The sequence below is a fragment of the Sphaeramia orbicularis genome, chromosome 5 (assembly GCF_902148855.1).
Source record: "Sphaeramia orbicularis chromosome 5, fSphaOr1.1, whole genome shotgun sequence".
Taxonomy (NCBI): domain Eukaryota; kingdom Metazoa; phylum Chordata; class Actinopteri; order Kurtiformes; family Apogonidae; genus Sphaeramia; species Sphaeramia orbicularis.
The window spans coordinates 10,474,010-10,493,183 of NC_043961.1; positions in this window are offsets into that span (position 1 = coordinate 10,474,010).

Below are 19,174 nucleotides of genomic sequence, written 5' to 3' on the forward strand. Positions count from 1 at the left end.
TGTAACAAAATGTCCTGACTTTCTTCAATTGTTGTTACAGATGCAGACTATGGACTTAGAATGAGTCATAATTAAAGTTCTTAAAACTGATACGTATAAGGTTAGGGTTAGTAGAAGAGCTCCAGACTCAAATATTCTACCGGTATTTACAGGAAATATTACGGATATCTGAACATATAGTCATTACTGAAATACTCATTTGTTTTTGTAAAATAAACTTAAATAATAGAGGTAACTATAAGACAAATTGAACTGTTGGAGCTTTAAGCATTTATTTTGGTACGTTCAAAGACTTTATGAATATTTTATTTTAGATATCTATTTTTATGAAGGTAGTAAACCTTTATATTATTGTGATATTTACTAAGGTCCTGAACTGTTTTTTAAAGTGAACATGTTCTGTTAACCTTGACCACAGACATTTCAGCTTAACTTGTAAAATACACGTTATTATTCAGTACATCAGGTTTTATTTTATAAATAACTCGTGCATGGTGACCTTAATCAACTAAAATTAATTTACTAATGGGTGGAGGTAACTGGATAAATGCATACTTTAAATGTCGTCCTACTGACTCTTTTACTGGTCATTTGTAGTCGTTGGTGTTGTGACTCTGGTGGTCTCTGGTGGTCTTCGTGGCTCTGCAGACCCTTTGGACTCAGATCTATACAGACCTTAATGACACTAAACAACCTGCACAACAGAAGGAAAAGACGGATGGCTTTCATTCAGATAATGGTAATGTTATAACATGGTCATTAATAAAACATCATTCATTAAGTTGACAATTAAAGCACTCTTCATTATTATTGATTTCAGGGACACCTGATCAATACCTTCAGAGTAATTCACTAAAACCTTTTACAAGTGTTACATGAGTTAATGTTTCAGGATGTGGTTCTGGAATGAACGTCATTAAAAGCATCAGAGAGGAGAATGTTGTGACTCCAATAGATTTCTGCTCAGTGACATATTCATTAAATATTTATATTTATTTATTGATCCTATTTAATTTGAAGAACAGCAGCGTTGTGTTCAGTGGTTTTCAGAAGTGTCTAAGCAGTTTCTCCTCAGGTTCCTTCTCAGACATGATCATTTCCTGCAGCAGATGTGGAGGTAAATGCATCTTATGTGACTGTTGGAGAATATGTGGGAGTGACAGAGGTTACTCAAGTCAAGACACAGTAGTTCAGAAAAACATCGTGGGTGGGTAAGAGGACAAATTAACACATTACCTGTTTTAAAGTACGACATTTTCTTCAGACTTCAAAGCACCACTTGTTTTTTTTTTTTTTTACCTATTACAGAGCAGGAAAAACACAAACACAGACCTTTTCTCTGTCACTGAAATATGCAGATACCAGATGGAAGAGAATAGTCAAGTAGCTGAAGTGAATTTGAATTGAAGGTAATTTTATGGTTGACATAGCAATTTTTTGGGCCTGCCAGAGTCTGGTCTGAAGCTGCAGGAGATGGAGGATTTCAGAGGATCTGCTTTTGGTCATGCATGGGTTTGTGCAGCTGCACGTACGTGCATGTGTGTCAACCAGTGTGTGAGGAGCAGTAACATCTACCCTCACATATCAAAGATGTTTTTACACAATTAAAGCCCAGCAAATATCCTTCTAAACTCATGTTCACTGTCACTGTCAGCCCTTTAAACATAAAGTATATACACCCACAGGTTCATCACTGATATCAGTTCTGTTAGTCAGAGCAGGAGTCAGCTTCAGGTTCTCAGAGCAGAGGTTGGGTTTTTACACCACGTCTTCATGACAACAAACAGGCACAGATGGACAGGTGTACATGGAATGGAACACGGAATTTTGTTGTGACGTGCATTGTGGGTAGCAGAGGTTTGATATCATATAGTTGCAACAAACATGACGCAGAAACAGCTGGAGCTCCACTTCCTACAATGCAGGTCACGACAAAATTCCTCAGATGCCTGAGTTACCTCCCGGCTCCGTAAACACATGGTTTGTTTACGGTGGAGTACACTAAGAAACTGTTCAACATGAGGGAAGAGATTCAGGTGAGTAATGACAGACCAACTAACGGATTCATGATACTGAGGATATGACTAAGGTTGGACAGATTAGATGAAAAACTGGTGACGAAAGTCTCCCACAGCTTTAAACACTGACTGACTCTATGAGTGTTTCTGGTATGTCTACCACTTCCTTCTACATCCACACATTACTTGAATGTTCTGGATATTTCTGTTTCCTTGTGGAGGAGGAGCTCAGGCAGATCCACACATGATCAACTTTCATAATAGTGTTTGTGAGCTGTTTGAAAAGGTTTGAAAAAACTCAGATATGACACAGACACACAAAAGACCAGGTCCTCTAAGCAGGACATTTGATGAGTGCATCCAAGGACACATGCTGCTGAGACGGCTGGACAATGTGGACAAAAGAGTCCAAGATCAGTAAGACTGTGACTGGAGAGGAATGTGTCCTGAAATGCAGCTGGAGTGTGTTCATTCCTGCTGTCATTCTCTACGTTCCACTAGTTTGGTGAAATATGTGGACAGAGCTGTGGAGTGGGACAGCATGTGGACGTCCATATGAGTGTGTGTCTGAGGACAAGACAGAAGACAAGGGTTCTGTACTGTACACTGTATGGACCAGTGTACGCTGAGTTCAATAAACCCAGGTGAAGGTGTCCATCCTGTACAGTGTTGGGACTAAGGATGGGAATGGAGAAGAATTTAACACTTCTGAGTCCATTATTGACTCTCATTGATTCTCATTGGGTGGGGGAATAAAAGAGTACAGACGGGTTTGTTTGCCTTAACTGTCCTTTATATTTCCATCTGTGCACAGATTATATAACATCTACAAAATACACAGAAAATAATAACAGATGATGCTGGGCCTGGTACTCATATGAGAATGTTAAGGGGGCACATGACGGTGACAAAAGCAGCAAAGGGGAGGGGGGGCTCATTTTCCTTTTCACTACCTTTGGAAACTTTTATTTGAGGGGGCAGGATGTTTGTCCCCCCCCCTCCCAGAACCGAACCAGATGACGCCCTGGTGTGCTGGTGTTCTTTCTGCCACTAGATTCACTAGCGTCACTAAGTATCATATCAAAGATGTGACCTTCCTGTAAATGAATCACATGTTGTGGACAAATGTTGGAGTATATTGGAGATGCTTCCTCCTTTGAACAAATGGAAGCTTTGACAGTGTTTCCAGTGTCCCAGAGTTCCAGTGTCCCCAGTGTCCCCAGAGTTCCAGTGTCCCCAATGTTCCCAGTGTCCCCAGTGTTCCCAGTGTCCCCAGTGTTCCAGTGTCCCCAGTGTTTCCAGTGTTCCCAGTGTCCCAGAGTTCCAGTGTCCCCAGTGTTCCAGTGTCCCAGTGTTCCAGTGTTCCCAGTGTTCCAGTGTCCCTGGTGTCGTCACCTTAAACACAGATGGACTTTGGAGAGTTTCTGCCTCCACACCATGTTGGCTACGTTCTAAACCAAACCGAGAACTGTTAAGCAGGCAAAGGATTCCAAGGAATGGACTGTATGCACAGCCCCACTACTTCCTGAACTTCAGGTGGGTCCTTTATTCTGTCTTTCGTTACAGGACACACTGATTATCCAGGTGTGCCTAATTAATCAGTGGTCAGAAGAAGAAGTAGCAGACACACCTGGATTAATCAGTGTGTTCAATAATGAAAGACAGGAAATAAAGAACTCACCTGAAATTAAGGAAGTAGTGGGGCTGTGCATAGAGTCCATTGAACTACTGGGAACCGGTTCTCAAAAATAACTGGTTCTCAAGAAGAACCGGTTCTCGTTTCCCCATCCCTCGTTGCGGACGGTGCCAGGGTTCCATCCAAATGGTCGATTCCACTTAAATCTTGCCGTCCTTTGCCTCTTTTGTTTGGCTCAAGGCAGATGCTGCAGTTCCATTGTCTGTGTGGAGCAGATGACAAGATAAAGAAAAGAATGAAAGCTACAGGAAGTGATGTCACAAGCGATAAGCAATAACAAGGACACCATCAGACACCACGCTACATAATTTGTGTCTTCATCTTTAGAAATGACTTTCTCTTTTTGTCCCTGCTCTCTTTCCATAGCATCTCTTATCTTACAGCAATAATTAAACCCACAAGGGAGTATTTTATGATGGACATATAAACCTATTTAAAATGGAATTAAAGATGTTATCACACAGACTGAAATAATGAAATGCTTTGGGGAATTACAATCACTGGGCTCCTCTGCCTGCCTTTACTCTGGCTGAATTAAAAAGGAAACAAGCCCTCCATGCTGAAGATTATACAGGCCATTTGACTTGTTGCTCTCTGGAACTTTAGTGTGTACGACCAGGGCGATGACAGATGAATCTCTAATCACCCCAGTATTCGTTATCCATTTATGCATTAGTGAAACGAGCTCCTGAAACAAGACAGACCCTGAGTCTGGTTCTCCTGTTATGATGAAAATGATCCTTACAATCTCAAAGGTTGAGAACTTTTTTTTTTGTCAAAATCTTCCAAAGCCACTGACAAGAGGATAATTTAGGTAATCAGTCAGCATGATCTGTTCATTTAGAAGATGGATAAATCAGAGCAGGAAGCCCCAGAACAGCCTGAGCAGAGCACGTCTCATCTGTCCATAGTCCATCCAACATTATCAGAGCTGTTACACCCAGGCCTATACACCCACTGGGTTACACTAACCTCAAATGGAACTGGGTAGGCTCTGTTTGATTACCCTTTTTCAGCACTAATGACACTGCAAGTTCCTCTCAAATGCACAATAATGCAGCGCAGAAGGAGGGTGGGGGACGGGGGCAGTGTTCTACAGAGATAACCAGTATCTCATTAACAGGGCACATTCAGCTCTCCTGCTCTTCCAGTGAAAGCTCCAAAATAAGGGGAGTCACTTTTGTTGCAGTGAATCCATGCAAGCATTAAAGACTGAAATAGGATTAGCTCCAGCTAATGAGTCCAGGTGACCTTTGGCTTTCAGATTCAGAAAAAAAAGGAAGAACTTGCAACTTAAGCAAGTTTAAGACTATGAACTTTATCCAGTCATTTATTACACACATTAAATGCCTGAAATAACACTTATTTGCGATTAGAAGAACTGCTGAAAGTGTCTCCAACAGAAAGGTACACATACCTGTAGTTGTGTTGTGTCCCAGTGTCCACTTGTCTTCCCTCATGGTGTCTTATCCCTCATAGAACTAATTTGCAATGTCTCTGGGCTTCACATTTCCCCAACATTAACTGCACGATTAAAAACTCATTTCAGCTGTAATTCCAGAGTTAAGCACCTTTTTCTCTCCCGTGTTAGACTCCCATAATCCTCCCTGTGACGTATGCCTCCGCTTTTCAGAAGCCATTCCAACCTGCCGCTTCACCAAATGTTTTAATTAAAGGAAGAAAAAGGGTGCAGAAGTAATAAAGACATCCTTAACGACAGTGGAGAAATGTGCTCTTTCAAAGCAGTGTCTGAAAGAAACGGCAACAGAAAGACCGTTCAGATTTTCCAGTTCGATACCGATTGAGCTTTAGATGAAGATAGAAGAGCAGCTCGTGTTCACATCAGCCAAGGAGGAGTAACACCATTAGACACATTAAATAATGGGCTGAACTCCTGCACTCGAGGACTCAAGCATCAAATATTCATGGATACCAGTCTGCACTGGTGTTCTTTTAAACACTTTTTCTTGGAGCAGATGCTTTGCTGCTTCATAATTTAGTTTGAGGTTGTGTGACGCTTTTCCTTCAGGCTTAGCTCAACGTTGTTACCATTTAAAAACTCCAAGTTTACTTTGAATTTAAAAGCACACGCCGTTCATGCTGTTAGGACTCTGGAAACTGGCAGGAGCCTCAGCACACACACACATATCAATACCTTCGACTTCTTTCACCATCTGATATGTTGTTTATTGTCAAGTCTGGAACCATGCTGGATCCCTACGTTGAACGTCTGCACTTGAACATTTAAGTCCCTTCGATGGTGTGAAGTGTATCGCATCATCACAGGAGCCTGAGAGACTGTGACGGTGACCTTGGAAGTAGACTGGATCAAATGTCTACCTCCTCTGTGTGTGTGTGTGTGTGTGTGTGTGTGTGTGTGTGTGTGTGCGTATGGCAGATGGGGTCGAGGGCCCAGGGAAGGTCAGAGAATCAAACACAATGAAGACACAGTTCTGACGTCATGCTGCTGCTGCTTCATTATTTACAAATCTTCCATTATTTACAGATATTTCTTCTTTGGATCCCAGCTCAGATGTCTGCAGTATTGACTCCTCCTCCTATAGAATCTATACTGATTTTACAAACTTAAGTTCCCCATAAAAATAAGTTGTGGATGTGTTTCGACTGTGTATCCGACTACAGACCTAAAACACCTGCACATACACAAACCATACGACTTCATGTTCATGACGTCGTCAGGACTGGAGCGTTGAGTTTTTGAGTCAGTAAAGTCAGTAATGCATATGTTGGTGTGGTTTGTCTGGGGTTAGTTTGCGACTTATGAGCTGCTAACCTAACATTACAGACAGTCAACCCTTTATGACCACTAGCATCAGGATTTATCCTAGGGCTTCCCTAATCCGAATGATAAATGGCATGGAATAACGAATGACCACTAGGGTTAGGAGTTAGGGTTAGGGTTAGGTCATTCGTTATTCCATGCCATTTGTCATTCGGATTAGGGAGGCCCTTTATCCTACTGTATAATGCACGTTCTGTGTCCGTCCGATCGATGTTGCAGCACAGGAGGGTGTTTGTATGGATTTTCCTCAGCCTTCACTGGCCCGATCACCGCCAAACTCACCAAATGAATAGAAACATTACCTGACTATCTACTAGGCACAATTTTATGTCCATATTCAAATATTGTGAGGTATGCTGGGTGATTTTAGCCTCTCATGCTATCGTACAATGGCACCACAGGTACAATGCCACTAGTAAAGTAAATAAATCATATGTGTTCTGTCGGTACATTAACTGTATGAAGTGGACAGAGCCACAGCAGTGGTTGGATGGTTCATGTGGAAGACAGGAGTTAGTTTATGGGTCATTTCCATCTGTCATTTTCAGAGGGTGGACAGAGGAATGAAATATTAAACTTCAAACATCTACGTAACAAGTTCATGATGGTCTTTATTCTGTAAAAGCCACTACATCTGTCTGTCATGTCAAAGCCTCCTGTTGATCCTAAAATCATAACGACACGATCACCTGATCACCAGTTCTCTCACTAGAGTCTAAATAAAGCAAATGAGACCAGAATGAGCCCTGATTTAAAAAAAAAATCTATGACTTATGCTGACTTCACAGACTATTGGAAAGATGAGCCTTTGTACTTGTGAATTGGAAAGCGTGTTATGTTCAAGTGCTTTTGTTGTCGGCGAGAAAACGAACAATGTCTGACACTATTTACTGTGAGCTGCTACTTGGATCGAACAGTTTTGGACCCGTTAATTCATCTGCTTTTATAAATTGTGAATTCTGTTAAGGTGCAGAATCATCCGCTAACAGCAGCAGAACGTTCATAAAATCATTGTTTATCATTGGCCGTGAGTCCCTCCTCGCCCTCAGCCATGTTGAAAAGATTGAAGGTTCTTTTCATTACTGCAGCTCGTGCATCCGCACTTTTTCCCAATTCTCCAGTGGAAAGTATAATGTGAGTGGGCGTTCATGTGCAATTTTTGACTTGGTAACTGGTATTTACCATAACTCCCATCGCACCGGAAGGCACCATTAATGTTTCAGTGAAATTCAGTGAAAATCGATTGTAGCTGAGATACTTCCCTTCACTTTCAAGCTACTGTTGCTTTTCTAATGTATTTTTAATATATTGCAATATATTTGTATAATCATGCTACATATGCGTACTTTACTCTTGGTGGTAAAGTCGAGGCATACTGTGAAACCTGATATATTTACAGGAAGTGGTTCAATAGGTGGATCCATATCAGTGAAGTGTCCACACCTTCATGACCCACAGTGTCAAAAGAAACAGAAACCATGGAAATGGTGTAGAGGAGGAAAGTAGGTCATTGGACTTCTTCCATGTGCGTTTCAGATTCAGTGCATGATGACTGAGGTCTGTCCTGAAGGATCCGGTCTTTGTGGCGGCGCAGGTCCAGCAGTGGGAGTACGACAGTATTAACTCACCAGGTCATGCAGACTTATTGATCTGTGGAAGCCGTTCACCAGCAGTGACCTTCATGATCTGAAGAAGATAATTAAATATGCATTATTATAGACCTTTCCAATGATGCTTATGGATGCAGAAACATTTGGAAAATGTCAGGTTCTGTCGTTTCTATATTACTGATGAACTGTCCTTTAATAAACCTGAAGGAACAGTTTAGGTGAGAACATTTCTAACAGTCCGGAACATGTTTGATCTGCCTGAAATAATCTTCTTTGTCTTTGTTTGAACAGATGGTTTGTTCATCCAAATGTGCATAAATAAATGACTATTATATTTTGAATTGGCTGGATAACCACAATTAATTAATGACAAGGATTTAAAAGCTTAGTTATTCCAGTCAGTGTGAATTTCTTAATACATTTCCATCCTTGTGTTACCTTTGCACGGCATCTCAAGGGGGAGGTTTGGTTTTTACATGCAACTGATATATGAGCCCAAAAGAACAAAAAGAAAAACTAATCTGTGTAGAGATGTGGTCTGTGTAGACCCTGGATGAACCATATTCTGAGTCCTAGTCTGTGTAGACCCTGGATGAAACGTATCAGAGTCCTAGTCTGTGTAGACCCTGGATGAACCGTATCAGAGTCCTAGTCTGAGGAGACCCTGGATGAACCGTATCAGAGTCCTAGTCTGAGGAGACCCTGGATGAACCACATCTGAGTCCTAGTCTGTGTAGACCCTGGATGAAACGTATCAGAGTCCTAGTCTGTGTAGACCCTGGATGAACCGTATCAGAGTCCTAGTCTGAGGAGACCCTGGATGAACCGTATCAGAGTCCTAGTCTGAGGAGACCCTGGATGAACCACATCTGAGTCCTAGTCTGTGTAGACCCTGGATGAACCGTATCAGAGTCCTAGTCTGTGTAGACCCTGGATGAACCGTATCAGAGTCCTAGTCTGAGGAGACCCTGGATGAACCGTATCAGAGTCCTAGTCTGAGGAGACCCTGGATGAACCGTATCAGAGTCCTAGTCTGTGTAGACCCTGGATGAACCGTATCTGAGTCCTAGTCTGTGTAGACCCTGGATGAACCGTATCTGAGTCCTAGTCTGTGTAGACCCTGGATGAACTGTACCTGAGTCCTAGTCCGGTCTGTAGTCGGGTTGGAATGTTTCTGATAAAAGCTTCGGTGTTTGAAATGGTCCATAGTCTGTTTCTGTACATTTGTAAAACACCATTTCCTGCTCAGGCGTTTTCTCTGATTGACTTTATCAAAACACAAGTCCACAGTTTTCCCTTCACGCCCACATTGTCCAGCACTGTTGGTTCATAATAGAAGGTATTTGTTGAAAATGCTTGTAGAATTCCACCTGATAAACAAACCCTTGTTAACCGTCCGTTTGCTTCAATGCTGACCTGGTTGGAATCTGTGTCTAGCTCCTTTTTTGTTGTTTGTTGTGTTAATTTCCTGTGTTGTTAGATTAGCTGATGAAAAAATCTGAGGATACCATCAGTCATGCTGAGATAGTGTCCGACCCGAGCACAAATATTTGTTGGTTCATGAAGTATTGCTGAGTCTGGCAATCTACAGATGGTCTGTCATATTTGTCATATATTGATATATTGTGAGTGCAAATAGATCCATTTATGCATAGAGTGAGATTACATGTGTTTACTGATTAACAGTTCAAGGGCAGTCACATACCTCCTCCAAGGCCCCAGCTGTAGACAGACAGATGTAGGTGAAAACTCCCTGGTGGCACTAATAACTGACTGGATGATAGATAAACAGGACAACAACGGCAGGGATAATCAATGCATTAGACAGGTGTGAGATAAAGGAACATAAAAGCTGCAGAGAAAACGTGACAAAATGAACGAGAAAAACACAGTCAAGTTCAGTTTCAGTGACATCTAGTGGGTAAGTGGTGAACTGCAGTGGTCCTCATCTTCCGCTGTGGAGGCTGATTCAAATGCACCGGATGAACCTCTGTTTGTTTGGATAGAAGCATTTGTTGAACATCCCTTACTCTATGTTAGATCCAAATCCAATAATAATATCCCTCTTATAATGGCATCTTCAGTTGAATATCACTGTAGGAAGAACCTTTCGTTATGTCTCCTCGTCATAGATCCTGTTTTTATGTGACAGACTCAGTCCTGGTTTGGTTCAATTTTACATGTAGTTTTTAACGCTGGGCATGTTTTATTATTATTATTAATAGTAGTTTGTTTTTTTTTATGGTAGTGTGAGGTGCCACACCTACTGCAGCTCTTTCCTATAGACTTAGACTTAGACTTTACTACTAAAGTGTTATGCCGTGTTTCCACTACGTGGTATCGGCTCGACTCAACTCGACCTTTTTGCGTTTCCATTACGAAAAAGGGCTTGGAATCTGGTACCCGGTACTAGTTTTTTGGTATCACCTCAGCCGAGGTTCCAGGACTGGGGACCAGATACTAAAACGTGACATGTAAGCACTGCAGACCACTGATTGGTCAGAGAGTTGTCTCTGTGACCCACCGTCTTACTAAAAACAGATGTGGAAGTTTACAGTAAATATAGCGGTAGGTTAATCCACATGATGACAGCCTGCAAAACTACACCATGGTTTGTCAAGAAGGTTCAGACGTAAAAATTCATTGTGAGCTTGATGAGACAACACGCAACGAGTGAGTTTATCAGCAACTCTGAGCAGACAACACGGAAGTAACACGCTGCATCGCTATGACGTCCAGGTACTGTAAAGTCGGTAGTATCCTGTAATGAAAACAGTCTCCAGGAATAGGACCTGGTACCTTAGTCGAGTCGAATCGAGCAAGCTGAGCTGAGCCAGGTGAGCCGGTTCCACGTGTGGGAATGCAGCATTAGGACTACCAGGTGGTTTCTCCTTCTCCTGCCGTATTTCCTCCTTTGTGCTGCCATCTTCACCAACTACCATGGCTAACATTAAGCTCCTTCTAGTTCTGGTGGGTTGGACTAAAGATAAGCTGTTTAGTGTCCTCCTCAGGGGCGGATACATGCAGCTAGCATTAGCTCCGTGGTGGGCTAGAGTTTCAGAGATAACTCCTCGTGTCCAACATGTCCTATAACCAGTCCATGACCCATTTGTTCATGTGTTTTGTCTCCAAACTAACTGCTCTCTGCTGGTCTGAATAATGTCCTTATATATGCCTCAGCTTTCACAACAGGAAGCTGCTTTCTCTGATAAACACACGCTCTCTTGCACATTCTGTTGTGTTTTGGACTAAAGCAGTCGTCAAATGTCTTGAAAACAGACTGTGCAGAGCTGGAGCATGGCGCCACTCCAATCACTCTTCAGGACTCTCTCCACATGAGATCCCCTTACACCAGATTAACTCCATTTGTGTGTTTCTGTTCCAGCCAATTAAATGTGCGCATGTGTGTAGGGTTAAATGAGATCACTAGAGGTAATTACCAGTATCCATCACTGCAGCCCAGCATGTCTACTACATGCATTCCTCTTCCTTTTATTTCTTTATTTCTTGCTAAACTTGCATCTATCCGTCTGCCCCTGTTCACCCCGACCAAAGCTGCAGAAGCATCATTACTTTGAGCCTGTTGTTCAGCTCTGGTTTGAAGATCTAAGTTATTTGTAAATATTATGTGGAGAACTATAGGTCCATGAAGTAGGGTTAGGCTTCCTAACCCTCTTATCTGCAGAACTGTGCCACAGCGCTGCTTCATGAACTAAAGTAAGTATGTGCATAAGGGGTGGTGACCTCTGACCTCTGACCTCAGTCCACACAGGTTTGGTCATCAGTGACGGTGATGATGGGATGTGATGCTCTGACACTGATGGTCACTATTTGGAAACAACTTATGATCAAGTCTGTTTATAACTGTGTGTTCATGTCAGAACTCAAAGGGATGGAGCTATTGTTTTGTCTGTTGCTTTCATCCTTCTTTGTCATTGATTATTAATTCGTTGATTGATTGATTGGCTTAATCCTGGAGAGGGTTTCAGGGACCCTGGAGCCCCTCCCAGATACCAATAAGGTGAAGGTGGAGTACACTGTGGATGTTTGTTCAGGGTTTATTCAAATGTCTGTTATGTTTGAACTAGTGCGTTGACCCGTTTAGATCCATAGGTTCTACATGTGCTAGTTTTTCTGTTGTTGTGTATTCGTACATGCAGTACCACATTTGTCCAGCAGTCACCGCCAAAGTATTCTGGACATAGAAACAGGATTATAAGGATACTGGATTAAAAATGACTAAAATCTGACAAAATATTGGTCTGATCAACTGTTACTGTTTACACTAATCTGTTCACTGAGCAAAAATACAGAACTATGAGGAACTGTAACAGTCAGCTGTGTACAGACACACACACACACACACACACACACACACACACACACACAGGCCACTTGGCTTTCATAAAACAGATCAGTGTTTTTCTTTTTTGCTCAGTGTCTTAGAATCAGTGGGTGGTGAACATTTCTTCTCCATATGCTGTGATTAAAGGAGTATTTAATAATAATAATAAATATAATAATAATGATAATTTAATTCTCTGTTGTCTTAAAACACAAAGACAAAAACACATGCACAAAGTGTGTCATCTTAAACAGAAGTTTAATAAAGCACATTGGCTGATACCAAACAGTTTGATTAGCATTATGTAGCAGACATAGTTTATCGTGCCAAAAAAAAACTACAAAAACAATTAACTCATTTGATGAAAAGCCTAATCCCAAATGTACAAAATAATAGTTCTGTAGAGATGGTACAGTTCCATTGAGTTAGAATCAGCCCACCGTAGTATCAGCTCCAACACACCTCTGGATGAAACGTCATGTTGACATGAATGTTGCACTGGAACTGTGATTATGGAAATGATCTGACACGAATAGAGCATGAAATGACTTCTTCAAGTCTATTCAGACACACACAGGTTTAGGCTGTGGTTTAGTCAATACTGACCCCTCCCATTACCCTATATATACATATGTATGTATATATATATATATATATATATATATATATATATATATATATACACACACACACACACACACACACACACACACACACACACACACACACACATATGTAAGTGTTTGAGAACTGAATTCAAACTTTAATCATCCAGACTTTGACACATGCTCAGTGACATTGACACTGTTCCACACAGTCCTGTTTTCAATAAAACATGTGATCATGTGACCAAACCAAACCTGACAGAACCCAGTGATGCTCATGCCTTTGTTTTTCCGACACCCAGAGCATGCTGGTCTACACACCAGCTCCTCAGTGATGACAAATGGAAATATGTGTGAACAGACAAATGAATGGTTTGATGGAAGGATGGATGCTGTGGTTAGTGTCCGTCAGTCCGTCACACTGAAAACACAGTGAATAGGCCCCAGTAAAAGACACACCACCACCTGTCAAACCATCATACCATCAGACCATCAGCACAGATGAGGAGGAGGAGGAGGAGTGGAAATGGGAGCATTTTTTCATCATCCTATTAACACCTCCAGATGTTTACCTTCTGTGTGGAACGTGTCCTTACCATCAGTGTCTTCCATCTGACTGACACTAACCAGTAGAGTTAATCATTGTTCTATTAACACCAACTGACTGACTTACATTTGACTCAATTAACTCCATCAACGATCATGTTTACTTTCGTATAGTTACAAGAAATAGACTCTGCACTTTTGACGTATCAGGCAGGAGGACACTGTTGGACAGCCCAATATGAACCTTCAAAGGTGCGGGAGACTTTTGTCACCAATTTTTCATCCAATCTGTCAAACCTCAGTCATATCCTCAGCATCATGAATCTGTTAGTCTTTCTGTGATTATTCACCTGAATCTCTTCCTTCACAGTGAACAGTTTCTTAGCTTACTCCACTATAAACAAACCAACAGAGCCAGTAGGTAACTCGGGCATCTTCAGAATTTTTTCGTGACGTGCATTGTGGGAAGCGGAGGTTCGCGCAGCCACCTGGCATCGGCAGTGGCAACAGACATGATGTGGAAACGGCTGGAGCTCCGCTTCCCTCCTTTTTTTTTTTTTTTTGCTAAATTTGTTGCATAAGTATTATTATTATTATTATTATTATTATTATTATTATTATTATTATTATTATTATTATTATTATTATTTCTATGAGTTTCTTAGGTACATTTAATGAATTAGAAATAGAATATAGGATTCAAATAAATTTCGTGACACATAAGTCACAGTTCAGCAGAGAAATCCTGTTTCAGTTCCTAAACTGAGTGTAGATGTAAAGACTGAAGCTCAGCTGAAGATCACAGGTTCCATTATTTTGTAGAGACAAAGTATTCATGATGATTGACATGATCAGGAGTTCAAGTTACACACATATATCCATGTATCCATGTATGACATTTGAGCGATCTGAATATATGTGTGTTTCTGTTTGGTGATAGAAGAGGAGGACAGTCCAGACCTGTGGACAGACAGACACATTTAGATCAACACTATGTACAATAAAAAAGTAGTAGTATAAAAAAGTACAATGTACTATAAAAAATGTACAATGTACTATAAAAAAAAGTACAATGTAGTATAAAAACTGTACAGAGTAATATTTAAGCTGTCCATTCAGTCCTGTTTGTTTGTGTAGGTTCAACAGTGCTGCTCAGTGTGACTCACAGTCGACCTACGGTACAACGGGAACAGTAGAAACAGAAGGACAGGTTGACGCGTTTGTGTCACTGACGCATGTGTTAGAATCGTACATTTATATACATATTTGTTGTTGTGACATTTGTAACCAGCTGATGGTTTTAGGTCCATGTTAATGGTTTCATACTGGTGTGTTCTTCAGCTGATCAAAGGGCCATTAATGGTGTATCCACAGTATCTGTTCATATTCATAGAGTCTGCTCGTGGTGTTTGAATGGTGTCTCCAGTGGGACAGACAGAAGAACGTGGACCTGGTTCTGACGGATTAGGGTTAGACCCTAAGGGTTATGGTCAGGAAAACCCTTGTGTCAGGAAAAGACGTGGACTTGTTGATTTTGCTGTGAAATGTTCATTTTGGTGTTTGCATCTTCATGAACCTGTGTGTTGTACTGATCCCTGATCAGTTCAGACACTGTCCCCCTTAACTGACCCACACCTTAAATGGCCCATACTTTAACTGACCCACACCTTAAATAAACCAGACCTTAACTGACCCACTTAACTGACCCACACCTTAAAGAACCCACACCTTAACTGACCCACACCTTAACTCACCCACACCTTAAAGGACCCACACCTTAAATGACCCACACCTTAACTCACCCACACCTTACATGACCCACACCTTAATTGACCCACACTTTAAATGGCCCACACTTTAAATGACCCACACCTTAAATGACCCACACCTTAACTGACCCACACCTTAAAGAACCCAGACCTTAACTGACCCACACCTTAAAGGACCCACCCCTTAACGGAGTTAATGCAGTTGTGGACCCTCCCTAATAAACAGGATGGAAGAATAGACTGACTGGTGTATTTCCTTTTCTCTCAGACCAAACTGATGCATCATGGGTAGAGATTGTCCTCATGGAGCAAACACTAGTTTAAAAGGGAATGAAAAGAAGGGTTTTGGGGGGGGTTTTGTTTGGGGGTTTTTTTGGCCTGTGTTTGTTTTTGTATTCTCTTCAGGGATGAAGTCCAGTCTGTTTTTGAACTTGATGACTGACACTGTGGACAGAACAGGATCTGAACACACTCACAGCTCAAACATAGAGTTTCAGAAGGAAAACTGATATTTGTATGAGTGCATTTTCACTTAATGGTTAATGGAAAGCTGTTTGTGTACCACTCAACTGTGCTTTAGTGCAGGTACATTTGTACTATTACAACACAGTGGGGCTTTAATTGTGCGCTGCATGTTGCCCTATCCACTTGTATTTCACAGCATTGAAGCCACACAGGATTAAGAATGAAATTTAAGACAGAAAAAAACCCTGAAAAAAACCCTGAACGTCCCTGGGCTCCCTGTGTGGAGCTGCAGTCGCCTCTGGAATAACAAATGTGTGAGTATGATGGTGTGTGAGAGCAGATGTGTGTTTAATATGAGAGGAATGTGTGTTGAGTGTGAGCCACTGATGTTTAGAACCGAGCTGGAGTCTGAGAACTGAGGTGTTAAACCACAGATCTGAGGTCAGCCATATTGAGTCTGTACGTGACCTGAGGTGGTGGAGGCTAATGCTGGTTCAGGTTCACTGTGGTAATGAACCTCCCACTTCCGCAGCACCACACATATGATCTGTTGGGTAATTGGGGTACAGAGGTCCAGTTTGTGGTGAGGAATGTTGAGCCAGAGTGGGCGGGTCAAAGCGCACACGTACAGTAGTCCACCATATGTTGGACACTTGACTCCAATAAGGCTTTGCACGTGTTATGGAATATTAATGACACTGAAACTGCTTCTCTTTTCATTTTTATTGGTAATAATAACACTGTACCATAACCGCAGTCTGATGAGAAAATGAAGAATGACGGATGAAAGACTTCCTGTTCTGGAATAAAAGTCAAACTCCAGAAAAAAGCCTCCAGACTCGTTCATGGTGTTGGATTTACAGATCACACCAACATATTATTTTAAAGATCACAGACTTTGAAAATAGTGGATCTAGTTAATTTTAAAAGTCTCATAATTACAAGACCATTCGCAACAATTGAATGCTGAATGAATTTGTTGAGTGTGGACTGAGGTGTGTGCACATGCACCACCCTGTGTATGTGTGTGTGTATGTACACTGTAGTGACGTAATCTACGGACACAACGGCTGTAATAATATGACACTATGTAACAACAGTTGTAATACTATGATACTATGTAACAACAGCTGTAATACTATGACACTATGTAACAATGGCTGCAATACTATGACGCTATGTAACAACGGTTGTAATACTATAACGCTATGTAACAATGGCTGTAATAGTATGACACTACGTAACAACGGTTGTAATACTATGACGCTATGTAACAACAACTGTAATAGTATGACACTATGTAACAACGGTTGTAATACTATGACGTTATGTAACAACGGTTGTATTACGATGACGTTATGTAACAACGGTTGTAATACTATGACGTTATGTAACAACAGCTGTAATACTGTGACGCTATGTAACAACGGTTGTAATCCTATAACGCTATGTAACAATGGCTGTAATAGTATGACACTATGTAACAACGGTTGTAATACTATGACACTATGTAACAACAGCTGTAATACTATGACACTATGTAACAACAGCTGTAATACTATGACGCTATGTAACAACGGTTGTAATAGTATGACACTACGTAACAATGGTTGTAATACTATGATGCTAACAATGGCTGTAATACTATGAAATTATGTAACAACATTTGTAATACTATGACGCTATGTAACAACGACTGTAATAGTATGACACTATGTAACAACAGCTGTAACACTGACACTATGTAACAACAGCTGTAATACTATGACACTATGTAACAACAGCTGTAATACTATGACACTATGTAACAACAGCTGTAATACTATGACGCTATGTAACAACGGTTGTAATACTATAATGCTATGTAATAATGGCTGTAATAGTATGACACTATGTAACAACGGTTGTAATACTATGACGCTAACAATGGCTGTAGTACTATGACATTATGTAACAACATTTGTAATACTATGACGCTATGTAACAACTGTAATAGTATGACACTATGTAACAACGGTTGTAATACTATGACGTTATGTAACAACGGCTGTAATACTATGATGTTATGTAAAAACAGCTGTAATACTGTGACGCTATGTAACAACGGTTGTAATACTATGACGTTATGTAACAACGGTTGTAATACTATGACGTTATGTAACAACAGCTGTAATACTGTGACGCTATGTAACAACAGTTGTAATACTATGACATTCGTTATGTAAAAACAGCTGTAATACTGTGACGCTATGTAACAACGGTTGTAATCCTATAACGCTATGTAACAACGGCTGTAATAGTATGACACTATGTAACAACAGCTGTAACACTGACACTATGTAACAACAGCTGTAATACTATGACGCTATGTAACAACGGTTGTAATACTATAATGCTATGTAATAATGGCTGTAATAGTATGACACTATGTAACAACGGTTGTAATACTATGACGCTAACAATGGCTGTAATACTATGACATTATGTAACAACATTTGTAATAGTATGACACTATGTAACAACGGTTGTAATACTATGACGTTATGTAACAACGGTTGTAATACTATGATGTTATGTAAAAACAGCTGTAATACTGTGACGCTATGTAACAACGGTTGTAATACTATGACGTTATGTAACAACGGTTGTAATACTATGACGTTATGTAACAACAGCTGCAATACTGTGACGCTATGTAACAACAGTTGTAATACTATGACGTTATGTAACAACGGTTGTAATACTATGACGTTCGTTATGTAAAAACAGCTGTAATACTGTGACGCTATGTAACAACGGTTGTAATCCTATAACGCTATGTAACAACGGCTGTAATAGTATGACACTATGTAACAACGGTTGTAATACTATGACACTATGTAACAATGGTTGTAATACTATGACACTATGTAACAACAGCTGTAATACTATGACGCTATGTAACAACGGTTGTAATACTATAACGCTATGTAACAATGGCTGTAATAGTATGATACTATGTAACAACGGTTGTAATACTATGACACTATGTAACAACAGCTGTAATACTATGACACTATGTAACAACAGCTGTAATACTATGACGCTATGTAACAACAGTTGTAATACCTCGATACAAATTACACCACATGTTTGGACTGTGTGTTTTTAATGGTGTTCAGTATAAATATGTGTTGTTTGGACTCCTCTAATGGGTTCTGGTCTAGTATTTATTCTCTTTTATTTGTGCTTGGACTGATCTGAGGTTGATCATGTTCAGTATTGTACACATGTGCTTCCTATTTAAGTTCTATCTGTAAGATTTCGGTGGTGGATTC